General features: G+C 35.0%; 2 pseudogenes; both read right to left on the minus strand.

Annotated features, from left to right (window-relative positions):
* Positions 1 to 1,064: 1,064 nt before the first annotated feature.
* Positions 1,065 to 3,561, minus strand: LOC123223074 (annotated as a pseudogene).
* Positions 3,562 to 5,787: 2,226 nt separating this feature from the next.
* On the minus strand, positions 5,788 to 6,398 carry LOC123223985 (annotated as a pseudogene).
* Positions 6,399 to 6,702: the final 304 nt, after the last annotated feature.

The following is a 6,702-nucleotide window of genomic DNA, read 5'->3' on the forward strand; positions in this document are numbered from 1 at the left end:
TTGATGAATCACACAACATGGTCCGAGTGTCGTCTGATTGTGACAAATGGGTGGTCATTCGAGCGTCGAATGAAAGATGGGCAGTCGCCCTTCCTTCTTCTTCGATTGTCGACAAAAGATGGGTGGGGAAAGTCGGCTCCGATCACTGGAGAAAAAACTTTAGAAATTCCAAACCTTATAGAAGAAATGGTAACTTTTCAAAGTTGTTGTATGGGGTGAAAGTTAATTTTCAAAACTTTGGGGGGGAATGAGGTAACATTATATATTTTTTAATATAAACAGTAAAATGATCATTTTGCATTTACTTTTAATAAAAAAAGTTAACAGAAATTGGGTGATTGGTGGGAGTTTAGGTTTTTGCAATGTATTTTAACAAGACCATATCCGAATGTTTGTGTAAACATGATAGATAATACTAATCAACAAGCAAAGTAATTAAGAGTTGATTAAAGGGGCAAACAGTAACTTCAATGGGGACTGGAGTGTCAATCCGATGAATGTAATAAAGATCAATACAATCAATACCTAGCCTATGCAAGCTCCCCTCACAGGCAGCCCTCACATAAGTTGGATCGCCCCGAATCACGTAAGCCGAATAAATAGAGTTTGAGTCAATGATCGAGTACATGTTTTTCAAATAAGTTGAGTTTAATTTAATTTTGTTTGGATTGAATATAAAATTAAATTGATTTTTAATCAAGATGAAGTTTCAACCCTTTGATCTTGAGTTGACTTTTTCTATATTCAACTCTAGTTCAAATTAAATCTTGCTTGGGTTTGGTGTGGATTAGATACAGACCAAGCAAGAACAACTATCAAGAATTCAAAATCATTCCATAATTTTCATTTGGGGTTATTTCGACCATCTTACAAGTCAAGAAATTTTGAGAGGTCTGATATGTGAACCAAAAGGAGTTGGAACGTTTGAGGCCGCTTGGCTAAATCAATAAATGGGGTTGACCATAGGGTGAACCAGCCACATATTGCTTGACATAAGTTTGACTCGATTGAGTTTATGCAAGGCTCCAGCTCGAGCCAGCTATCTAACCAGTGGGACTTGACCATAACACTATTAAGAGATCTTGCATCTTTATTTAATTTCCAACAATCACATTGCACAGTATCCACACCAAACACAGTAATTTCTCGCCGCACTTATCCTCACAACAAAATAAAGTGAAATCACACTAGTAGGCTTGCAGAAAGTGGATGAAAGTGGAGATTTGGCCTTTAAGAAGCTTTCCATGAAGATAGCGGTTGAGTTTCGGAGTTCTTGTAGGTGGTGACACCGCTGATATATCTATCGCCCTTTACAGCATCTGCTGCAGCAATGGATTCAAGTTCAGTCATTTCTTCTGGAGTTAGTTTCACAGACAATGCTTTGATATTTTCGTTGAAGTTTCCGATCTTGGTGGTTCCAGGAATCGGACATACATCATCTCCTTGGTGATGAACCCAGGCTAGCGCAAGCTGTGATGTGGTGCATCCTTTCTTCGCTGCCATTTCATTAACAAGGTCGAATAACATTTTGTTATGATCCAGATTTTCAGGTTGCAACTTGGAAAATGCTGCAAAAGTTGAAATATAAAGTTTTCACTGCACAAAGTTAGATCATGCTACAACATGTGTTGAATACAATACAAATAATAAAAATTGAATTGTTGTCTACGAACCACCCGTCTAACATCATCTGTCGAAATGTTTTCAAGCAACTTAGGCCCTGATGAAAAGAATCCTCGTCCGAGAGGACTATATGCAACAATCCCAATGTTAAGTTCCCTGAGAAATCTACAGGACTGCATTAGAAATCATTTATTTTTTTATTTTTTATTTATTATTATCTCATTTTTGTTTGACCCAGTCCCATTAAAGCCTTACCTGCAAGTAGGAACTATCTCTTCCTTCACATCTCGCGACTATAAGGACCATTCCAACTGCACAGCTGTTATTGGATGAATAGCATGAACTCGTCTAATTGTTGAAGTAGATGCTTCAGATAGACCTATATACTTTATTTTGCCCTCTTCAACTAGTTTTTTGAGTTCCCCAATCTATGAACATGCAGAAGACAGGAAGCAAAAAATTAGTGTATAAGCTTGCTTTTTCAGCTGATGTGAGCCATACAAAGAACAAAGCAAAATGTATGAAAAATACAGAGCATTGCAATGCAGGGAACTCAGACTGTTAGTGTAAACAAACAACAGTTTCATAAAAAATTCAGCCTAATTCAACCACTCATGCTCACAGTCTGACAAAAATTACACTGTGATTTCAGATGCTACCAGTAACGACTCGGAGCCCCTCTTGAATCGAGGAGTGAAAACCTAAACAATATAAATATCTCCGTTGTCTTACCGAAAAACAGACATGAAAGGTATTCTTTGCTGCAGACCAGATCTCTACCGTATTGACACTAGCCTAAAAAGAGTACTACTATTCTCCGGTACACAGGACACGGATGCATGCCACACATTTTCAATATTGAGCACGAGAAAGGGGAAGAACCCCCTGTCTGTGTTACTACTCTCATTCATTCAATCAATTTGAAAGCAACTTGAAAGCTGCAGGCCGTTCAATAGGTTAAATTGATTTAACAGCTACATAATGTGCACATATAACAATCTAAACATGAATTTCAGACTAATAACACTAGTCAACAAGCAGAAGAAAGGTCTTGCAAGGAGCAAACCGTGACTTCGATGGGAACTTTACTGTCAATCCTATGTTGGTAGTAAAGATCAATACAATCAACATCTAGGCGGCTAGCCTCACAAGCAGCCCTCACATAAGCTGGATCGCCGTGTATTTCGGTCTTGCCATCTGCAAAGTTGATACCAAATTTAGTGGCCAATTCAACTCTTTCTCTTATCCCTTCCTCCAAAGCCTGCCCAAATTCACATCAAAGGACTTAACAGTTAAGTTTTAAACACTACACAAGACCACAATGAAAACATGAACCAAATTAAAATTTCAGTAACTTTCCCGGAATTGTTATATATGGCTTAAAAATTCATCAAGAACCTCATCTAGATTATGAAATCATCGTATACATCTCCCCAAAATCCACCTTTTTGTACTTCATTTTAAAACCAGATGGATTCATGCATAAACATGCGATTCGAACAAAATAAAACATAAACTTTATAAAATTCTGTGTTCATTATTCACACGCAGTTGGTGTATGATCAATTCAAGCCAGAAGAAACTCAAAAAAACTCACAAGAAAGTAAGGGAAGAGAGAAAAATATTGAACCTTTCCGAGAAGAATTTCGTTGGTGTGAGGTCCATACACATCAGAAGTGTCAAGAAAAGTGATGCCACTGTTGATGGCGTGGTGGATCAAAGCGATCATTTCAGGCTCAGGTTTTGGAGGGCCGTAGAAGGCTGACATCCCCATGCAGCCTAAGCCTTGAGCAGAAACTTCCAGGCCTTGTGAACCAAGCTTGATTCTCTTCACTGGAGCCATTGATTCCTGTGAGTTTCTGGGTTTGAAGTTAAAGGTTAAAAGAGTTTGAGATATTTTTGCGAGAAGGGGCTGTATTGTGTGGATTGCTTTGTCTGTGTATCGTAGAACCCCTTTTATAGTGCTTGGGTTGGGAGGGTGACGATATGCTTAGATATGCTCTGACGGATAGCACAGGGACGAAAGAGATGGAAACAGACTTATTGTCCATCCTAATTTGGAAAATTGGATTCTCAGTGTAACCGAAAATTGTGAATCATATAATAAAATGTTAACCATTATATTTATTAGCAGTTTATATAGTATTACTCAATTTTTTTTCATAAAACAATAATACTTTATTTAATAATAGGTCAGAATTAATATTTTAAATTACAAATAAAATAAATAATAAAATTATATACTCTCATGATGATATGTCAATTATCATTTATATCTACTCTTTTTTATCAAATAAAATAAATAATAAAATTATATATAAAATATTTTAGAATAACTAAACCTAAAGGTATTTATGTAAAATAATATACTAATATTATTTTATTACATCTAACCAAATATAATAATCATTTATATCTACTCTGTTTTATCAAATTTTATTAAACATAGTAATAATTTATATTCAATAATTTATCTTGAAGGAAATCTTCTAATTTTGATAATAAAATATTACTCAAACCAAACACCCTCATAGTACTATGGGTTATAAGTAATAAAAGATTCTAATAATTTTATACTATTAATAATTATGTGATAAGTAATATAAGTGGTACTCTTACTTTTACCTTAAGTATTAAAAGTTAGAAGATTACTAAAATAGTCTTAATTTTATTTTAATTATTTTCTTATTTATTAATTTTTTGGACAAAAATAACTTAATTTTTAATTAATATAATAAGTAATATAAAAAATAATTTTGAATACTTAAACCTAAAGAAATTTAAATAAAATAATAAATTAGTATTATTTTATTATTTCTAATCAAAACATAATAATTATTTATTTATATCAAAATTTGATATCAATAATCGTTCAAATAATTTATTTTTAATTTTGATAATAAAATATTATCCAAACAAAATATACTCTTAGTATAAATTCATTAGTATATGTAATATTTAGAGTCGACAACATTTTGTGTCAAACCTATGTTGAATATAATAAGATCAATTCATAATAATTATTTATATTTAACCAAATTTTGTGAGTTCGGGATTTTTTTGGGTTTTTGGGAAGTGGAGCTCTGCTGTGTGGATTGCTTTGCCTTCGCATGTTAGGGCCCTATTTATGGTGTTGGAGAGAGTTGGGAGGGTGACGATATGCCTAGATAAGCTCTTACGGATAATGTGGCGACTAAGTGAAAGAAACAAAGACTTTGAATTGGTTGGAATTTATTGATTGCCACTTACTAAACACCACTACTAACAACAAAAAAAGAAAGAGAAAGCCAAAAAAAATTAGGACTCTTATGAAGTTAGGATGTATAGAGGTGATTCGTATCCAAATTTAAAAAGTGCAAACTCCAAAGGTGAATTTTCAAGAGTAACAAAATTAGACACTTGAGTGAATACAATGGTTAGGATCCTGTTTGTTGGTTAGTCTAATCAAAAACAGTGAGTTCGACTTATGAATTCAAGTGCTTATTGTAGCACATGTATTACTTCTCATATATAATGAAATTTTCTCTAATCTCTGCCGTGGATTTTTTGTATTGGGTTTTCTATGTAATATATCAAGTACGTGTGCTTCCCACTAGTATTTAACCTAAAAGAGTTGTCATTCAGCTTGATTGATTTTATCTTTGTAAAATCAATTTATTTCTTCTTTATTTATTTGATTTTCTTGTTTGATTGGAATTATTACATAAAAAGTTTGCCATATTTCAAGTTATTCAAACTTTTAATTAGTAAAATTTTCTTTTGGGAAGTTCGTTTTCTGGGTTCAGTATTTTTCTTAAGAATTCAAAAAAGCCTCTAATGTATTCAAGAGTTGTTGTTAATGGGTTCAGATAGTTTTTAATTCGAGATCAAAATTTTTCACCTATCGTCCACTTCTAACTTCAGAGATTTCAAGTTTCGAGTATAAGACAAAATTTACCTCTTCTATTCCTCATTGTTTCTTCAGAACTCAGAGTTCCTCGCAGAACCAGAAGATTGAGCATAAATAAAATCCCCAATCTATAGTAAATATGAATAGATTATGACAGTAAACACTGTAAAAATGCCCTCTTTCATACATCTAAATGTACTAATAATATACCATACAAAATAAAATAAAATAAAAAGTCTCCAAAAATCAAGGTTCAATTTTTAAGTTTCCAGATCCTAATCGAGAGCATTAGGACCAGCACAACCCTTCAACACAAGACTTCAAATCCACTGAACCAAAAACTTCCTGCCTCTCCTCCCATTCATATTGAAAGTCCGTCCTTCTCTATCTTTCATCACTTGACCGATATACCCTCCACCGCCACCTATCCCGTATGACCCTTCAGACAAGTATCCTATCTCCGTTGGAGTCGTCGGATCCTCTCCAGCGTACCATGCATGCACCAGCGGATTCGTCGACAGCTCAACGAGCTCGTGGGCTATTACGCTTATCATCCCGTCCACACCCACGTCACAGTTCAGCGGCTTCAATGACTGCAGCCCACCTCCACCCATGCAGCCCAACACCGGGCATTGCGTCTTGGAGTTGTGGATCCAGGCGTACGGCAAACTGTAGCCCACCATCGACCAAACGTGAAGTAACAGAACCCGCAAACGGCTCCGCAAAAATCTTGCATTGTAACGTCCGATGCCGTCGGTGTTAGGTAGATTCCGTTCCTGTGGTCGACGGGAAAAGGCGTCGACTTTACTGCCAAGGCGATCACCAGATTAAAAGGATTACGTGGGTGGTGGTGATGGTCAAGCACCAAATGCATTTGGTCAAGCATGCTATTAAGGGAAATTTTAAAAGTTAGGCAAAATTAAAGGGGTCTAAGCGAAATTACCCAAAAAATTCAGGTTTAAGCAAAAATGCCCAGATTTTGTGAAATGACGAAAATGCCCCCATATATAAACACAGCAAATTTTTACTGTACAATTCAAAGAAAATTTGAATTTTTAACGCATCTCACGGCAATCCCAAGGCGAACGTCATTTTCGCCGATTTGCTTGCTTTCCGGCAACTGAAAATGGAAAATAATGTTATCACATCTCTCGTAATCTTGTTTGAATCAAGTTATTGCTCGTATTGTT

Source organism: Mangifera indica, chromosome 8, assembly GCF_011075055.1.
Source record: "Mangifera indica cultivar Alphonso chromosome 8, CATAS_Mindica_2.1, whole genome shotgun sequence".
NCBI lineage: Eukaryota > Viridiplantae > Streptophyta > Magnoliopsida > Sapindales > Anacardiaceae > Mangifera > Mangifera indica.